The sequence below is a fragment of the Acinonyx jubatus genome, chromosome A3 (genome assembly GCF_027475565.1).
Source record: "Acinonyx jubatus isolate Ajub_Pintada_27869175 chromosome A3, VMU_Ajub_asm_v1.0, whole genome shotgun sequence".
In the NCBI taxonomy this organism is placed as follows: domain Eukaryota; kingdom Metazoa; phylum Chordata; class Mammalia; order Carnivora; family Felidae; genus Acinonyx; species Acinonyx jubatus.
Genome location: NC_069388.1, coordinates 43043420 through 43063138, shown reverse-complemented (window position 1 = coordinate 43063138; position 19719 = coordinate 43043420). Strand labels below are relative to the sequence as shown.

Sequence of the window (19719 nt, the reverse complement as noted above, 5' to 3'; positions counted from 1 at the left end):
TCTTGTGGTCCGTGAGTTCAAGCCCCGCGTCGGGCTCTGTGCTGACAGCTCAGAGCCTGGAGCCTGTTTCAGATTCTGTGTCTCCCTCTCTCTGACCCTCCCCCGTTCATGCTCTGTCTCTCTCTGTCTCAAAAATAAATAAACGTTAAAAAAAATTTTTTTTAATAAAAATTAAAAAAAATAAATAAAAAATAAAGTCTATTAAAATATGTGTTATTCGATGCCACTAAGTTTTGGGGTGGCTTGTTACATAGCAAAAGCTAACTGATACACTGGGTCAGATCTTGGGTGGGGAGGGGAATCAAAGAGAAATCAAATCTGTCACCTCAGAATCACATACATACATGAAAAAAACAGACAATAATATAGCAGTCATGGAATTCAGGAATGAGTTATAGACATACCTACAGTGTGGCATGTTAGTTAAAACCAGACAAAAGGTTGGGTCTGATATTTTACAAGAACACCACACTTTACAGGCCCCACTGTGTACTGTTTAATTTCTTTCTTATTGTGAAGGGAAGGGATTCCCTGCACTGAAGACTGACAGCAAAATTCCTATTTCTGGAAGTTTCAAACGTGGAGCACAAGATAAGGAATGCAATTCCTGTATCTACTTTCAAAGGGGCAAAGGGTATGAGATGCTTCAACCTGAGCAAGTTCACCACATGCCTGTCCTTCTTCGGTCACTGGATCCCAAAGAGGCCAGTCGTCAGCACCAAGGAGGAAAGAAAAGGCAACAGGAAAATTTGAACTGATGGACTATGCAGAAATAATTTATTTGGTTCTCTGTAATGGGTGAACTCACCACCCCTCTGCCACCTCCCTCCCCACCCACCTTGCTCTCTATCTTCCCCCCAACACACACACCCATCAACACAACACAACACGGTGCCCTAGTCTCTCCATAAAAAAGAGCCTGACACTAATAGGCAAGGATTTCCCTGGATGTCAAGGATCATGTGTTTGAACATTGCCTTGGAAGGCGAAATGAGAAAATCCCCCTCAGACGAAAAACTAAAGTTGGGGGTCCTGTGGTCAGATTCCAACTTCAGCAAGATTTGGGTCATGGTTGGCATGCAGGTGGAAATCGTCTCACCCAGCTTTGCAACAGACTTTAGGAATCAGGGAGGAAGCTTGGGGAAGGGGTGGGGGGAACAGAACAGAATTAACAGAGGAAGCCAGCATTAGTTTCAAATGAGCACAGCCTCCTGAAATGCTAAGAATTCTATCAAGGCCACTGATTAGCCACTAACCATATGCCTCTTGTCTTTAAATGTGCCTCCCAATTCAACATGAAAATAATGGCTAAAAGCATAAGAGACTCTTAAAAACTGAGAACAAACTGAGGGTTGATGGGGGGTGGGAGAGAGGGGAGGGTGGGTGATGGGTTTTGAGGAGGGCACCTTTTAGGATGAGCACTGGGTGTTGTATGGAAACCAATTTGACAATAAACTTCATATATTGAAAAAAAAAAAAAGAAAATAATGGCTAAATTACAGACTGGTCCAGACACTCAACTTCTGTACCTGAGCCATTTTATTCATAGTTTCCTCCCCCATTCAAAGGACAAATTCAGGGGGTGCCTGGGTGGTTCAGTCGGTTGGGCATCCAACCCTTGATCTCTGCTCAGGTCATGATCTTATGCTTTGTGGGTTCAAGCCCCACATCAGGCTCAGCACTTAGAGTGCAGAGCCTGCTTGGGATTCCATCTCTCTCTCTCTCTCTCTCTCTCTCTCTCTCTCTCTCTCTCTCTCTCTGCCCCTCCTGTGTGCTCTCTCTCTCAAAACTAATAAAGTTAAAAAAAAAAAAAAAGGACAATTCAGGGTGTGAAGAAACGTGCCCTGAACTGATGATGAGGCAGCTCTGTCCCCAGGCCATCCACCCACCTGGAGAGAAGACAGGAACAGTTAGGGAAGCTATGTTTACAAATTCAGACAGGTATTTCTAGTTTAAGTCAAACAATAGCTTGCAGATTTGCCTAAATTCTTGATCTGTACTATATAGGCTGATAAAAGAAAGAAGTTATATTCACAAGACCCAGTCAGTGTTAATAAGAGACATGCTTTTTTTTTTTTTTACTGTAATGTAAGGTGTGTGTGTGTGTGTGTGTGTGTGTGTGTGTGTGTGTGATCTTACCTCCTATTCAAAGTCATATTATGATATTGGAACATTTTAAAAAATTACACAGTTTCTTTTACCAACATCAATCAAGTGCTGACAAAAGCAGGTGCTGGCAAGGAGAAAGAGCAGCTGAGACACTCACACACTGCTGGTGGAAGTGCAAATTTTCCCCCAAAGAGCCTGTTGTTCAATGTCTATTAACATAGAACAGCGCTAAGGGAGACAGGGAGTGTTTGTATCAGGCAGGGGTCTTAGTTGCAGACAACAGAATCCACTCTAACAAGCAGAAAAAGCTTAGTCCATTAGGTATCACACATTTCCAATGCCAAGCACCAAGTGACATATAGCCAGGAGATGCATACAAACTTCTCTAGCAGAAACCCTGATGCTGCCACCACCCACAGAAGAAGCTCCCGTGCTGCCCTAGAAGAACCAAATGCCTCGGACACAAGATGTGGCACCCACATGGCCATGCATTCAGCTTCCATAGAGCCCCATCACTCACATAACCCACTTACGCCTCCCATGCCTCACGCGGAAGGGCCTGTTGGTGGAAGCCAATCAAACATGGCTCCCTAGCTGCACGGGAGTTTGAGAGATGTCATTTTTATCTTTCCAGACTCTCCAGTGCAGGGAGGCATGCATAAAGGGATTGAAGTGAGTGCTGAGCAGGCCACCGTGTGGTATCTGTCATAGCATATTCTGGAGGGAGAGCAGGCTGAGGCCAATGGATTTGGGTGGAGGATTCCCACAGGAAATTGAACATGGGAAGTAGCGAGGACTTAATGGGAGATCAAGGAGTCGCCTGCAGGGAGATGGGGAGTAAAACAGTTCAGAAAGGACACTGAGAACAAAGGAGAGTGAATGATAGAACATTGGGGAACACTTGCGTTTAAGAAGTTAGGTCCAGTGGGACAAAAGTTAATCTAAGATTACATTTTGCATGGAGAAGGAAAAAAAGTTTAACTTTTCATTCTTGGCGGAAGGATGGGGAGGGGGAAGAAGAGGCATTGAGACAGAATGATATTGCTCATAGAGAAGTGACTGTCAGGCCCAATAGATCCAAATAAGCACCCACAGGAACTGGTCAGGAATCAATAGGCAGCTGACACTTCTGCCTGCCTAGGCCCTCTCCCACTTTTCACAGTTCCTGGCTGTTCTGCTGGGACACCCACCTCCCCCATTCCAGGTGATCCAATCCATCAACTTGCCCAGCTACAGCTACCCACCCAAGCAGTGTGAACATGTCCCGAGTCAGCTCCCCAAGGAATCTGAATCTTGAGCCAAACGACACAAAGACCAGGAAAAAAAAAATCAGCTGGAACTAAGTTATTCCAGTGGTGGTTCCCTACAAAGGCTGTCCATCAATCCCTGCTTCAGAGACTGCCCCTCCACCTCCCCAGAGCTGCTCTCTTCCTCTCACTTTTGAGGTCTCATTGTAAAACTCTTCAGTTGAGTCTGGGAGACTCCTGATGGTTTCTTACTACATGACTGTTCTGTTTAAATTAACTAGAGTCTGTTTCTCTTGTTTGCCACCAAAGAAACTTAGCTGCTGATAGGCAAGTGCAGTAGCAGAGAGAGGCTTGCTTTTTTCCTGTTAGGGGCATGTTTTAGTTAATCCTTATTTAGCAGATCATGGAGTGTAGTTGATCATTATGATAATGGTCTCCAGTGAGTCTGTGCCCCTTTGCAATGGGACACTGCTGCCCCTCCCATCAAGACTCCATCCTTGAGGTCTATTTCTCTATCCCTCTGGAATTAGGGCTGTTTTTATGACTTGTTTTGATCAATAGCACTTGGTGGATGTGAAGTTGCATAGATTCATGAGGCTGGGCCTTACAGGGCCTCACAGCTTCCACTTTCGCCTTCTTGGAACCCTGAGACCACCATGTTGTGAGGAAGCCCAGACCAGCCTACTGAAGGATTACAGGCCACTTGGAGGAGAACCAAAGTGTCCTGCTAACCTCCAGAGAGTGAGGGTGTCTCAGGCTCTTGAGGCCTGGCCTTGTCATCAGATGATCTCTGCCACATACATGAGCCCAAGTGAGATCAGCAGAAGAACTGCCCAGACTGATGACCCACAGAAAGGTGAGAAATAATAAATGGTATTAAGTCACCAGGGTTTCAAGTGGTTTATTACACAGCAGTAGACAACTGATCAATGCGGAAAGAAAAGGAGCACAGGGCCCTGCAGCTTTTGAAACACTCTGGTAACTATAACAGAAACATCATGTACCAGGCTAAAAGTGGGTGTATGTATGTGTAGGGAAGGAAGACTGAAGTTGAAATGGACTCTAACTATATAAGAAGCAGTCAGACGTTACTGCTCGCATGTGCTCCTGGAAGAGGGGGCTGGCCAGCTGACAAAACAACTGAGCTCCTGGCTCAGCATGGGAGGTGATGGGGCAGAGGCCAGAGGCCCTGGCAATACCAGGAGGCATGAGACTTGGATTTTAGTCCTGGCCCTGCTGCCGCCTGGCTTGGAGAAGCCAACTCCAGTTTCTTCATCCCCCAAATGGGCCTAATAATACCTTCCTTGCCTACTTTACAAACTTTAAAGAGTAGATGAGATAATGAATGCAAAAGCCCTAAACAAACTTAAGGGCCAGTTAATCATGCAACATCAAGAAGCCACTGGGTCCTAATATTCTCAGAATATTAGCATATGTGCAAACAATTGCCAATCACACCATTATAAGGGCTTCTGCCAGTGTATGGGAGGCCAATTCTCCTGGGGATGTTCCATGGCAAAAGCATGACCTTATTGGTATATATTTATAATGAGCTTCCTCCATTAGAGTACCTGGAAAATGTCTAATGTCCATGCTGGTCACATGGTCAGCCTTGAAATTTCTTTTTTTTTTTTTATTTTTTTTTTCAACGTTTATTTATTTTTGGGACAGAGAGAGACAGAGCATGAACAGGGGAGGGGAAGAGAGAGAGGGAGACACAGAATCGGAAACAGGCTCCAGGCTCCGAGCCATCAGCCCAGAGCCCGACGCGGGGCTCGAACTCACAGACCATGAGATCGTGACCTGGCTGAAGTCGGACGCTTAGCCGACTGCGCCACCCAGGCGCCCTCAGCCTTGAAATTTCTATTTTGCTTCCTCCAAACCAAGAGCAACACCTTAGCCCCACTGTTCATGAGACTGTACTGAGGGTCTCTAAATCTCTTCCTCACATGACTGTTAGCCATGCCCTCCATTAAATTCATTCCTCTTCCTTCCTGCCCCCAAAGCCAAAGTTTCCTTTTATAACTACTTACTAGCTATTGATAGATCTGGATTTCTCTTCCAATCCATTCTAAGTTCTCTTTAGCCTCCTTTGACCACTGTCTTTTCCTGCTTCTGGCTTCATGGTCTGCTCAGCCTGATAGCAGCCCCATCTCTTTTAGAAACCAGAAAATGGCCACACCTTATTCAGAACCTTGTCCTTCCTTAGCTCATCCTTCTACTCTACCCCAACAGGAAAGTTATATAATTTCCTAAGTTTCTCCTGTCAGGGTTGCAATGGATCTCAAATGTTAGGAGAGAAAGAAGGCACAGAAATGGCCAACCCACAGTTCTTTAATAACACTCCACTGCATCACCACCCTCACTGCCACATATCCATTATTTGGAGTTTAAAGTTCTGGCCTCTGCAGTCCAGTTAAAAAATTCACTCAACCTGGCCTGTTCAGGTATCTGCATGGGGTTTCTCCAATCTCCCGATGAGAAAATGCTACATTTAACTTTATGTCTCTTTCCACTGAAACTGCTCCCTCATTTGCAAATGAAACTGCTCCCCCATTTGCAAACACAGCAGTTTTAAAACATGCCTCTAAAATTTATGATTCTCCCTTCATGGAGTAGGAGAGTATTTCTCCTTCCTTTGAGTCTAGATGGGCTTGTGACTGCTTGGAGCAACAAAGAAAAGCAGAAATAATGCTGTGTGACTTCCAAGACTGGATCCCAAAAAAGGCCATGCAGCTTCTGCCTTGTGCACTGGAACACCAGCACTGGGAGTCTGCCCTGCCCGGAAGAAGCTCAACCATGTCAAGCCACCATTTTGTGAGGAAGCCCAGCCACATGGAGAAGCTGCGGTGAATGCTCCAGTCCTAAACTTTAAGTCTTTCCATCTCAGGCACCAGACATGAGAGCAAAGGAGACTTTGGATGATTCCAACCCCCACCACCAGCACTGAAATCTTCCCAGGTAAGACCTTAGACATTGTGGAGCAGAGCCGAGTCATCCCTGGCAGGCTTTGCCTGAATTCATTAAGTATAATAAAATGGTTGTTTCAGCGGCTAATTTTGTGGGTAATTTGTTAAACAGCAATTGTAACTGGTGTGGCAAGTTATAGTACAAAAAAGCATGTATATAACAGAGTGGTATTCTGAAATTCCTCTTGTGATACAGGCAGAGTCCCTGGGGGCATCTTAGGGGAAGGAATCTAGCCTCTCAGCTAAACATCTGAACTGTGGTGGGGGGTTGAACCTGAGTGTCAGCGCCTAAAAAGGAAGATGGCTATCTCGCTCTAGCATGCACTCCCTGGTAAGACCACTGATACCCCCAAAATAAGATTCAGCTTGGCAATGTTTTCAAATTACGAGGTGAGATCACTTTGAGGGTTTGGCTTTGACCCACTTGGGAGGGCAATGAGAGGAGACCCTGTATGCTTCTGTTTTTCAAGGCCTCTTTTAGTTTGACCCAGCAAACATAAAATTCAAAAATCTCTACAGAAGAGACTACTTTGTACTTGGGAAAGAGTTTGAACATTGTGAGCCTCTCTTAGGGTGAAAAATGCCACAAGAACTCACAGGTTTCCCTTTAATTACAGATAATACTCATGGCTTAAAAAAATCTGGTAAAACAAGAAAACTAAAACATGGTTTGGGCATATGTGGTAAGATAGAAAAATCAGTTTATCAGTGAAAAATCAAGTAAAGAGGCAATAACTGTACAGACCAATGAGGCCACAAACTACTCTGCTCAATTACCCAGTAGACTTACAGCAAAGAGGGATCCCAGAGGCTGCCTCCTCTGGGTAACTTTTCCAGCCAGTTCAAATTGGGCCTGAATTCTTGGGAGTAGTTTGAACCATAATTGCTTGATCCTAATGTATCAGTAGGATACAAGGGTACCAAATAGCATCTGGTAAAACCAGTTCCTTCCTCTTCTCCTAGAGATCTGCAGGAAGTAATCCCACTGTCACAGGTTTCTGGGTGCCCCAATATCCTGTGTTTCTCTCTTGACCCTCTCTCACCTCTGTAGTAAGTCCTTTCATTAAAGTCTCTTACATCAGTTAAGATGGATTCTAATTCCTGACTGATGCTAAACCTTTGGTCGATGTAGAGTTTGGAAAGCCAGATAGTCTTTCTGACAAGATTCTCCATGAGCTTCCACATCATTGAGCCTCCTGGTTCTTTAAAAAGAAATGTCCTGCAGATTGGACAATTTATCACTTAGGTATTATCTTCAGCTGCTGGAGAGAAGAAAGAAAAAGAAGCAACAGCTTAAAGGATTGGCAAACTTTTTCTCAAAGGGCCAGAAAAATAGTAAATGTTTCAGTCTATGGGACAGAGTCTCTGTCACAAGTACTCATCTCTGCCATTGCGATGTAAAAGCAGTCATGGACAATACATTTTTAAAAATGCATGTAGCTGTGTTCCCATAAGACTACTTACAAAAACAGGCAGCCAGCCCATGGGCTGTAGTTTTCCAACACTTGGCTTAGACAAATTAGTAGTTTGTTTGTTTGTTTGTTTCATGTAATAAGAAGGTATGAGGTGTGTGGTTCTGGTGACACTTCAGCAAGTTGCTAGCTGATGCTGCAGTCATCTGAAGGCTCCACTGGGAGTAGAAGGATCTACTTCCAAAGTGGTTCCTTCACATGACTGGCAAGTTAGTGTCAGAGTCAATTCTCCATGGGCTGCTTGAGTGTCCTTGTAACATGGTGCCTGGATTCCTCCAAAGCAAGCAATCTAAGAAAACAAGATCGGAGCTGCCAGGCCTTTTCTGACCTACCCCTGTAGCCCCTATCATTAATTTTGCTGTGTTCTACTGTTCACAGGGGTCAATTCTGATTCAATGAAAGACGGGACTACACAAGAGCCTGGAAGCCAGGAGGTGATGATACTGGAGGGCCATCACTGAAGCTCACTACCACACCACTTGAAAGGCTGCATTGCTACAGTGCATGCCTCACACCTGGACAGCAATCAAAAGGAAAGGCAGACAGGGCTCCAACATCTCTGGAGGGGAGGACCTTCTGTGTACCAGACTCCCCTTGAGATACTTTCTAACCACAATTAAGCCCCAAGCCTGCAGTCTCTTGACATCTCTGATGAAAGCTGGAAAAACCCAGAAGGAAGGTCCCTCTACCTTGTGGAGTTGACCAAGATTAAGATGCTCTGACGGCCCAAGACTAAGTGAAGTAACAGCTTTGAGAGGCATCTTTGGCCACAGACTGCTAATGCCTGTGTGGCCTCTGGCCTCTGCCATGAACCAGACTGACCCTGGAAGGCCTGGCTCCTCAGACTTTCCCCACTTTGATGCTCAGAACAACCTTGACTCCATTTCCGGAACCATCGTTAGGCAACAAACAACTATTAGACCCATGAGACCAGTAGTTCTCAATCCCACCTGCCATTCCAAACACCTTGAGAACTTTTAAACATTCTCAGTCCAGATCTATTGAGTCAGCATCTGTGGAAGTAGGGCCCAGGCATCCACAATTTTTAAATGATTCTGATGTGCTGTCCAACTTAAGAGCCTCCAGCACAAACACCACATCCCTTTCAGTGCAGCTAGAGACAGAACCAGATGTTTTGGCAGCTACATCGCACTTCCAACCCATTGGTAGCTTGTGGTTTGCTAAGCCCCAAATTCATTTTCACAAAAACTGTTCTTCACTCAGGTCCTGCCTACTCTATATTTTGCAAGTTTTCTTTTACCCAAATATCATGTAATTGTATTTAACTCAAAGTGAGCTCTACATGTTGGCATCACTTGAGGCTCTCCTTTCAACTCTGTGGAATCTGCCATTTGATGAGCTTGACTTCATCCAAGACATTGATAAATGTACTGTTTGGAGCCCAGCCTTATGGCATTCAGCAGACAAATTCTTATGGAGAATTTATCCACCACGAACCTCCCGGAGGATTCCTACCTTCCATGAGTTCTCAAACATTAGTAACAGCTTCCCTAGGGTCATAACTCATCTGTACACCCCATGATGGCATCTTCAGTCTCCCCTTATATACTTGACATATTCCTGGTCTACCTACATAAATTGTTCTAGAAGACTGGTCATTGTTCTTCTGAAGCAGACAGACACAGAACAGGAACTGAGTGGTTCTGCCTCTTCTGGAACCAGGCTGTCTCATTCAAATCCTCTCTCCTCCTCTTAGTAGCCATGTGTCCTTGGGCAAGTTACTAACTGGCTCCTATGCCTCAGTTGTCTCATCTGTGAAATGGGGATTCCTCATAGGACTTACCCTCCTCCTAGGGTTATTGTAAGTATTAAATGTGTGAGTATATGAGAACTGCTTAGAAGAGCAGCTGGTACATCATCACTGTTGATGCCATTGTTATTATTATCATCACACTTATTCCTCCAGTCTAGTAACTTTGGGGGTGAGGGACTGAATAGATATTTAATTTCTTTCCTTCCACTTGCCTTAGTTGTTAATTACTCTTCCTTCTTTACTTTCTTAGGATGGAAGCTTAGGTCATTAATTTCAGCTCTCTCTTCTACTCTATTATATGAATTTTAATGCTATAAATTTCCCTCTAAGCACTGCTTTTGCTTCATCCCACAAATTTTAAGAAGCTGTATGTTCTTTTTCATTTAATTAAAAACATTTTTAAACTTCTGTTAAGACTCTTCTTTGACCAATGAATTCTTTAGAAGTATGTAGTTTAGGGGCACCTGGGTGGCTCAGTCAGCTGGGTGTCTGACTTCAGCCCAGGTCATAATCTCGCAGTCAGTGAGTTAGAGCACTGCATAGGTTCAGAGCCTGGAGCCTGCTTCAGATTCTGTGTCTCCCTCTCTCTCTGCTACCCCCCCCCCCACTCACGCTCTTGCTCTCTCTCTCTCTCTCTCAAAAATAAACATTTAAAAATTTTTTTAAAGAAGTATGTAGTTTAATATCCAAATATTTGGGGATTTCGTAAATATTTTTCTGTTACTGGTTTCTAGTCTAATGCCATTGTGGTCTGGCAAATGATTGTGTATGATTGCTAATCTTTTAAAGTTGTTAGTGTTTCATGACCCAGAATGTGGTCTATCTTGGTGAGCTTAAGAAAAATGTGTACTCTGCTGTTGGTAGATGGAGTGTTCTATAAATGTCAATTAGATCAAGTTGATTGATAGTGCTGTTCAAGTCAACTCTATCCTTATTGATTTTCTGCCTGCTTGATCTATCAATTACTGACAGGGGGATATTGAAGTCCCCAACTACAATAGTGGATTTGTCTATTTCTCTTTTTAGCTCTATCAATTTTTGCCTGACATATTTTGATGATCTGTTGTTAGGTACATACATTGTTATGTCTTTCTGGAGAACTGACCCATTTATCATGATGTAGTACCCCTCTTTATCCTTGTTAATCATTTTCCTTGTTCTGATGCCTTCTCTGTCTGAAATTAATATAGTTGCTCTAGCTTTCTCTTGATTACTATTAGCATGGTCCATCCCTCTCTATCCCTTTATTTCTAACCTATCAGTCTTTATTTTGAAAATAGTTTTCTTACAGAAAACATATAGTAGTTGCCCTATAGGTTAAAATATACATTTTAGAGAGTTTTCTGACTGGTGAACTTGTGGCAGTGTGGGGGCCAGGGGGACATGAGAGCTCTGTGTCCTTTCTCCATGCCTGCCTGCCCTATGCACCTCTCCATGCCTGCCCCTATGTTGTTTCTGAGTTATATCCTTTTATAACAAACCAGCAATCTAGTTAAGAAAGCAAGTAATAAAATGTACATTTTTACCAATCTAAGTTCGCCGTCAAAAAACACTATTCTGTTCCTCTTGTAGTTCAGGTACGTTGTACCAGATTTTTCTCCCCCGCCCTCACCCACCCCCAACATGCTTGGTGACATTGCTATTGTTCCTTTCACTTATCCATATGCTGTGATGACCAAATACATTGTTACCATTGTTACTTTAAACAGTTACCTTTGTGATCTCTTAGAGACCAGACTAGAACCTTTAGATTTGTTTCCAATGCCAGCAGTCCTGTTTTAAAGAGGGAGGAGACACAAATGCCCCCTCAAATAGAAAACTACTCCTAATCCTTCTGGAAAGCGGACTTCCATTAAACATCTAAAGAACACCTTATTATGTAGAACACTGTGCTGGGCACCCCAGGCCATCAGATAATCACAGAACTCAGATGTTAGCCACTCTGGCTCCCATATCTTACAGATGAGGAAACTATGCCACAGTGGGGTAGAGCTCTGCTAGTCTGGAAGAAAAAGAAGCTACAGAAAGGCAGCCTGATCCTAGACTGAATCCAGTACTGAAAGGTAAAATGTAGCAACAGAGGACATTAATGGGTCATTCAACAAAATTAGAATAAGTACATTAAAGAACATTAAACTGAGGTTGTGTATATGTATATGTATATATTTAGGTATATGTGTATGTTTATGTATTTGGGCAGGGAGAAATGATAAAGCAAATGGTGCAAAATGTTAGCAGTAAGCAAATTTGGATAAAGGATATATGGGTTCTTTGCACTATTCTTTGCACTATTCTTGCAACTTTTCCATAAGTTTAAATTATTTCCAAATAAAAGGCTTAAAAAGTAATCCTTTAAACCACATAATAAAATAATAGGTTGCAATTCTACATTCCTGGAAATCCAGGGATTTTTTTTCCTTCATATTTTTAGTCTCTCCATATCACTGGCCCCAAAATGCCAAAATATAGTGTATTTATTTTTTGTTAATATACACTGCTTTTCAGAGAGGTGATCTTACTAAAATGCGTAACTGCTATCTTGGGAAGGAAGGGCATCTGGAATAAGGTATGTCAGGGGGGAACCAACCCCACTCTATTCAAAGGTGAATGGTTGCCAGGGTTGAACACAATTATGCCTGAGGCCTTGTTCTCAATCAAAGCACAGCTTGGTTTGGTTCTCTCTGGGACTACACCCTGGGCAGGGAGGGCCTCTTCTTTCCCTGTCCTTATTTGGATACATCCCATCTAGGATGTAGGGATGTAGGGATGTAGGAAGTAGGGAGAAACGTGAAAAGAACATTGCTTTGCTGTCAGTTATCAATGTGGAATTTCTGTTTTCCTTTTGAGCAGCAATACTTGCATCGATGTATGCCAAAAAGTAACCCAAAAATTGAAGTCAGCAGGATGCCCGCAGAGACCCAGGAGGCTTCTCTTATGCCCTCTTGCTCCCTGATCTGATCCCAGCCCATAACTTTCAGAACCCAAGTCTAGGGCCCAGAGTTTGCAGGGAAAGCAGGCAAAAGCCCCCTACTCCCAACCCTGTCCTCTCTTCTGCTGCCAACCCAGCATCAGTGGAGCAGCTGCCATCTTGCTGTACCTGTCCCCTGGCATAACAGCCTTGAGTCTCACATGCAAGAGGCACAGCCACCTTACAGACAAGAAAGAGACTCAGAGATAAAAAGGCTGAGAAACTGCATAGGATGAGAAGCCAGACTTGGGGCTTCTGACCAATGCATATTGTTCTTTCTGCTCAATCTGCTTCAAATGCCACCTCCTAGGCCACCAGTGGCTTTTCCCATATCCCATACAGAGCCTCTGGGGGTGAGGAGCACCCATTCATTATACCACAAAATAAGGCAAAGCCTGCCTCTGTGCCTGGCCCAAGAAGAGACAAGACCCTGAGACCAAAGCCCATTTCTTCTCAATACCACACCAAATGGTTCAGAGCTTAGAGTGCTGGTGCTGCCCTCAGGATACCACCCAGACCACCAACAAACTTTCCCTGGAAATCCCCCTCAAATGTCACTTCCCCAGATGTTCTGGAAAGCTTGCTCAGCCATCCTCAGAGGCCTTTGTTGCTCAATGTACTGAAGCACTCATCACTGTGCTCTGGTCTCCATCTGCCTGCCTGTCTTCTCAGCAGATTGTGCATCCTGGGGTCAGGGCTCAGTTACATTTGTTTGTATGTGCCCAGCAGCTAGTACAGTAGTTGACAGACTGCTGAGTGAATGAACAAATGAAGAAGTAATGAGTCCCAACAGGATCCCTAGGTTCAAGCCATGGCTGCATCACTATTTCTTTGCTCTCAAGCAAGTCAGTTTCCTCTTGGTGACCTCATTTACATAATGGTGATGATTCTTCTCTGGTTCTAGCACAGAACTGTTCAGCACAGGGGTCATGTCTGCAAAAGCATCAAAGAGATGTGGATCCTACTAACTACCTCACCCATAGGCCAATAGAGATGCTTCACGTGTAGATCCCCCCAACTGGCCCACTGGCACCCCAATGCTCTGCACACCTCACTCACATACCCCCTCCTCCATGGACAGCTCCCTGTGTAGTTACCAAGGGCAGCAACAAGTGCAAGCCTCTGTAGACAGCCAGGGATCATGCACAGAAAGTTGGCCAACTCTGCAGGATCAGGAGATATCACACAAACCTGGTGTTCAGCACTGCCCTCGGAAGGCATATGGGAGGCTGTCAGCACCTGGCCTGGTTATGCAGTTTGTTGGGATGCAATTGTTCATAATTATCTCTTACAATCCTTTGTATTTCTGTGGTATCAACTGCAAGGTCTCTCATTTCTGATTTTACTTATTTGAGTCCTCTTTTTTTGTTTTTTGTTTAATGATTTGTCAATATTGTTCATCTTTTCAAAACAATAGCTTTTAGTTTCATTGATCTTTTCTATTGTTTTTCCAGTCTCTATTTCATTTATTTCTGCTCTGATCTTTGTTATTTCCTTTTTTTTCTGCTTTGAACTTAGTTTGTTCTTTTTCTACCCAGACTGAATCATGAAGAAATATAAAATTTGAATAAACCAATTACTAGTAAGGAAACTGAATCAGTAGTTAAAAACCTCCGCAAAAATAAAAGGCCAAGGACCTGATGGCTTTATGGGTGAACTCTACCAAACATTTTTAAAATGTTTTATTTATTTTTGAGAGAGTGCAAGTAGGGAGGGGCAGAGAGAGAGGAACAGAGGATCTGAAGCAGGCTCTGTGCTGACAGCATTAGCGAGCCCAATGTGGGGCTTGAACTCACTAACCGCGAGATCATGACCTGAGCCAAAGTCAGACGCTTAATCAACTGAGCCACCCAGGTGCCCCTGTACTCTACCAAACATTTAAAGAAGATTTAACAATCCTTCTTGTACTCTTCCAAAAACTGAAGAGGAGGGAACACTTCCAAACTCATACTATGAGGCTAGCATTACCCTGATACCAGAGCCAGACAAGGACACTACAAGAAAAGAAAATTATAGGCCAATATCCCTGATGAATATAGACACAAAAATACTCAACGATATACTAGCAAATAGAATTCGTCAACACATTACAAGGATAATACCCATGATCGAGTTGGATTTATCCCTGGGATTCAAGGATAGTTACAACATATGCAAATCAGTGATACATTAACAGAATGAGGGATAAAGTCATATAATCACCTCAATAGGTGTAGAAAAGAATTTGACAAAACTTAACATCCTTTCATGATAAAAACTCAATAAATCACGTAAAGAAGAAATGTACTTAAACATAATAAAGCCCAAATATACAAGCTCATAGCTAAAATTAGACTCAATGGTCAAAACCAATCAGGAACAAGACAAACATGCCCACTATTCCCATTTCTATTCAACATAGTCCTTGAAGTCCTAGCCAGAAAAAAATAGGCAAGAAAAAGAAATAAAAGATATCCAAACTGGAAAGGAAGAGGTAAAATTATCTGTTTGCAGATGACATGATCTTATACATATATATATATATCTATGAAAACTCTACCAAGAAACTGTTAGAATAAACAAATTCAGTTAAGTTGCGGCATGCAAAATCAGTATATAAAAATAATTTGCATTTCTTTTTTTATTTTAGAGAGAGTGTGTGAGAAGGGGAAAGTGGCGGGGGATGGGGAGAGAGAGAGATATTGACTGACTCTTAAGCAGTCTTCACGCTCAGCATGTAGAATGCAGGGCTCAATCCCACAGCCCTGGGATCATGGCCTGGGCCAAAATTAAGAGTTGGACACTCTACCGACTGAGCCACCCTGGCACCCCCATTTGTACTTCAATACACTAACAACAAATTATTTGAAAGAGAAATTAAGAAAATAACCCCATTTATAACAGCATAAAAAATAGAAAATACTTAGGAATAAATTTAACCTATACATGGAAAAATATAAGACACTGATAAAAGAAATTGAGGAAGACACAAATAAATTAATAGATATTCCATGCTCATGGATTGGAGAAATTAATATTATTAAAATATCCATATTATTCAAATTGATCTACAGATTTAATGCAATCTCTATCAAAATTTAATTGGCATTTTTCATAGAAATAGAAAAAACAATCCTAAAATTCATATGCAACCACCAAAAACCCCAAACAGCCAAATTAATCTGGAGAAAGAAAACAGCTGAAGCATCACACATCCTGATTTCAAACTGGATTACAAAGCTATGGTAATCAAAACAGTATGGTACTGGCATGAAAACAGACATGGAGATCAAAAGAACAGAAAGCCCAGATACAAACCTACATAAGTCAACTAATATTTGACAAGTGTGCCAAGAACACACAAAGGGAAAATGATAGTCTCTTCAATAAATGGTGCTAGGAAAACTGGACAGCCACAAGCCAAAGAATGAAATTGAACCCCTATCTTACACTACTCACAAAAGTATCAAAGTGGAATGAAGATGTAAATCTGAGTCATAAAACTCCTAGCATAAGGGGCACCTGGGTAGATCAGTTGGTTGAGCATCTGACTTTGGCTCAGGTCATGATCTCACAGTTCATGAGTTTGAGCCCTACTTTGGGCTCTAAGCTGTCAGCACAGAGCCTGGAGCCTGCTTTGGACTGTGTGTCTCCCTCTTTCTCTCTGCCCCTCCCCCATTCATGCTCTGTCTCTCTTTCTCTCTCAAAAATAAATAAACATCAAAAAAAATTGAAAAGAAAAACAACTCCTAGCATAAAACATAGGAAAAAAACTTTCTTGACCTTGGCAATGATTTCTCCAAAATCACAAACAACAAAAACAAAAACAAGTGGGACTAAATCAGTGACTATAAAGATTCTGCACAGCAAAAGAAACAGTTACCAAAATGAAAAGGCAAACTTATAGAAGAAAATGTTTGTAAACTATATATGTGATAAGCAGTTAAATCCAAAACATAAAGAACTTTATACATGTCAAAAAAAATAGCAAAAATGATGATGAGGATAATGATGATGATGATAACAATACTAACAACCTGATTTATGGGCAGGGGAGCTGAATGGACATTTCTCTAAAGAAAATATACAAATGGCCAACAGGCACATGAAAAGAGGCTCAACATCGCTAGTCATCGGAGAAATGCAAATCAAAACTACAATGAGATATCACTGTGAGGGTAGCTAATATCAAAAAGACAAGAGATAGCAAGTGCTGGTGAGGATGTGGAGAAAAGGAAACCCTTGTTCACTGTCCATGGGGATGTAAATTGGTGCAGCCATTACAGAAAACAGTATGGAGGCTCCTCAAAACATTAAAAATAAAACTACCACATGATCCATCAATCATACTTCTGGGTATATAAGCGATGGAAACAAAATCAGTATCTTAAAGACACACCAACATTCCCATATTCATTGCAGCATAATTCACAACAGTTAAGATATGAAAACAAGCTACGTGTCTGTTGATGAACACATGGATAAATAAAATGTGGCATTTTTATTTTATTTTATTATATTTTTAATTTTAGAAAGAGAGAGAGCACATGAGTGGGGCAGAGGGAGAGACAGAATCTTAAGCAGGCTCCACGCTCAGCAGAGAGCCCCACATGGGACTGAGCTGAAATCAAGAGTCAGATGCTCAGACTGAGCCACCCAGACACCCCTAAATTTATTTAATTTTAATTAATTTAGTGACATGTAACTAGGTGGCTACTAAATTGGACAGTGCAAGTCTAAAAGTTCTGATATTTGGGTAGAAACCAAGAGACCTAGGGACACATGGGGTGTTACCATCTCTTCCTTTAAGTGAGTTGTAGGGGCACCTGGGTGGCTCAGTTGGTTAAGCATCTGACTTTGCTCAGGTCATGATTTCACAGTTCATGAGTTTTAGCCCCATGTTGAGCTCTGTGTTGACAGCTTGGAGCCTGGAGCCTGTTTCAGATTCTGTGTCTCCCTCTCTCTCTGCCCCTCACCCACTCACACTCTCTCTCTCTTAAAAATAAACATTAAAAAAAAAATAAAAATAAGGTGAGTTTTAGAAGAGGAAGAAGGTCCAGGCCTTCTCTGGTCTGCAACACCAGGGCAGCGAACACTTGAAATGCAGGACCTTGACTGGGGACTTCAAAGCAAAAGGGGAAAGGGGGCTCAGGTAAAACCATTACACAATGTACGTGACATAGGAAGGACTAGGAGAGAAAAATCCCCACAATTTTTCAAAGAAATTAACCCTGAGCTGGCAACAGCCCTGTGGCTTCAATCTCAGCACACAGGCACAGTTGAGGGGGCTGCACATTTCACAGAGAAGGAAACCCTGAGACAGGGCGGCTGGGCCACGGCAGCAGGCTGTGGCATGGGGAAGGCAGGGGGAGCTGTGGGAGATGGCTGCCTGGAAGGGTTGCGGCCTTGGCCTTCATGGAGGGAAGGAGCCAGGAAACCCACACCAAGCCTTCATTCTCTCAGTCCTCAGAGCATCTGCTGATGCCTCCCCTGGTCCGAACTTGACAGGAAGCTGGAAGAAGGCACACATGGTCAGCCTCAGGGAATTGCAGAGAGGGGTTCTGGACACAGACATTGCGAAGTGACGTGGCATGGATGGAATGAGTGGTAAGGAAAGGAGGGATGAGAACGATGTCAGGTGATGAGAACGGCGTGTGAGGAGGGCACCTTCATGTTGTCATGGCAGTGGCCGTCTATTGGGGCCTGCCAGCCTGGCTCTGAACCCTGACTCCACTACCTGCTAACGGACTGATCTGGGTTAGGTTCCTATGGGGTGACGACACTCATGGTCTCTGGTGTCTCTATACATCTTGTGAGCACAGGTGTTGACTGTCTTTGCTTGACTATATTTCTGAGGATATTTAAGTAGCAAACAGCCTTGGAAGAGAGGGAGTGTATCTCTCTCCAGAGCAAAGGTCAGCCATCATAAAAGATTTGGGTTTTCTGGGTTCTTCTGTAGCACAACCCGCTGTGTGTGAGGCGTCACCTGGCCCTCCTCGGTGTCATCTGTGGAAGCTGGGGTGCAGGGAGTTGGCACAAATGCTGACACGAGCTCCCACTAGTGCTGTGAGCAACAAAGCTCAGCCCTGTCTTGGACTGGGGCCTCCTGTGTGCTGCCGGCACCCAGGAGACTTTGTGTGGCAGGCCAGCTGGCTACTGTGTCAACAGGGCAAGATCTCAAGCCCTTCACAGCTCTTGACAGCTCACTTCTCTAAGTCTCAGTTGCCTCAGCTGCAAAATGGGAACAACAAAAGGGCTGTGGGGATTTCAAGTGTTGATATACATAAAGGACTTAGAATAGCTTTCAGTCCCAAACACACACTCAAGTTAAGGTAGTGATTTTATCTAGTACTGTATGGCAAATGTTTCAAACTTCAAAAAGGAAAAGAAATATCATAAAAGGGGACTTGAAGCCCATGGTGGGGGAAGAGACAGACTTACTAGGGTCTCTCTGAGTGAACTGAAGTTTCAGAAGTCCTGAAATAACCTACAGAATTGATCATGGAACAGACGTACTACTTGTAACTCTGAAAAATAGTCTTCTGAAAAGAAAAGAGGGGAGAGAAGACCAAAAATGTCAAAAATCCCAGTTTCAAAACACAGATTCCAGGCACAGCACACAGGCCAGTGAGATACAGATTCCTGAAAACATTCTAGAATCAATGATGAAGCAGATGGTCTGTGAGCCTGTGGTAAAGAACACAGGGAACGCTAGAAGCCAGCACGAGTTCACAAGTAACGTGCTGTATGGTACTAATATTTTTTCTGACAGGATTACTGGGTTAACCACCAAAATACTGTGAAAACAGCGTAGCATGATTTCCGCAGAAAAGGGTGACATGGGATGGAGGAACGGGGGTTGAATGGGAATATAAATAATGCAGCTACTGACCTGAAAGAAGGTTTCTAATGAAGGGCTAACTCTATCCCGTGCATCGGGGTTAGCCTAGACTTGGACAAAAACACAGAAAATAGGTCTGAAGATGACACAAAGCTGGGAGAAATAGCCAGCATACCATTTGAAATATTTCCACAGCCTAGCCCAATAGGAACAGAATTCAGTTCTTCATGTGGGTTCCTCACAGGCCAAACAGTGGCTACGGGAATTTAGTTAAAAAAACAAAAGCAAAAACAAAAATTAAAAAAAAAAATGGGATTGGGGCACCTGGGTGGTGCAGTTGATTAAGCATCCAACTCTTGA

General features: G+C 43.1%; 1 long non-coding RNA gene across 1 annotated transcript; it reads left to right on the top strand.

Moving 5' to 3' along the window:
* The first annotated feature begins 11322 nt into the window (after positions 1-11322).
* LOC128311164 (uncharacterized) lies at positions 11323-18709 on the top strand. The gene is made up of 3 exons (XR_008289223.1): positions 11323-11634; positions 12077-12137; positions 17982-18709. It is a non-coding gene; the product is annotated as an uncharacterized LOC128311164 (long non-coding RNA).
* Positions 18710-19719: the final 1010 nt, after the last annotated feature.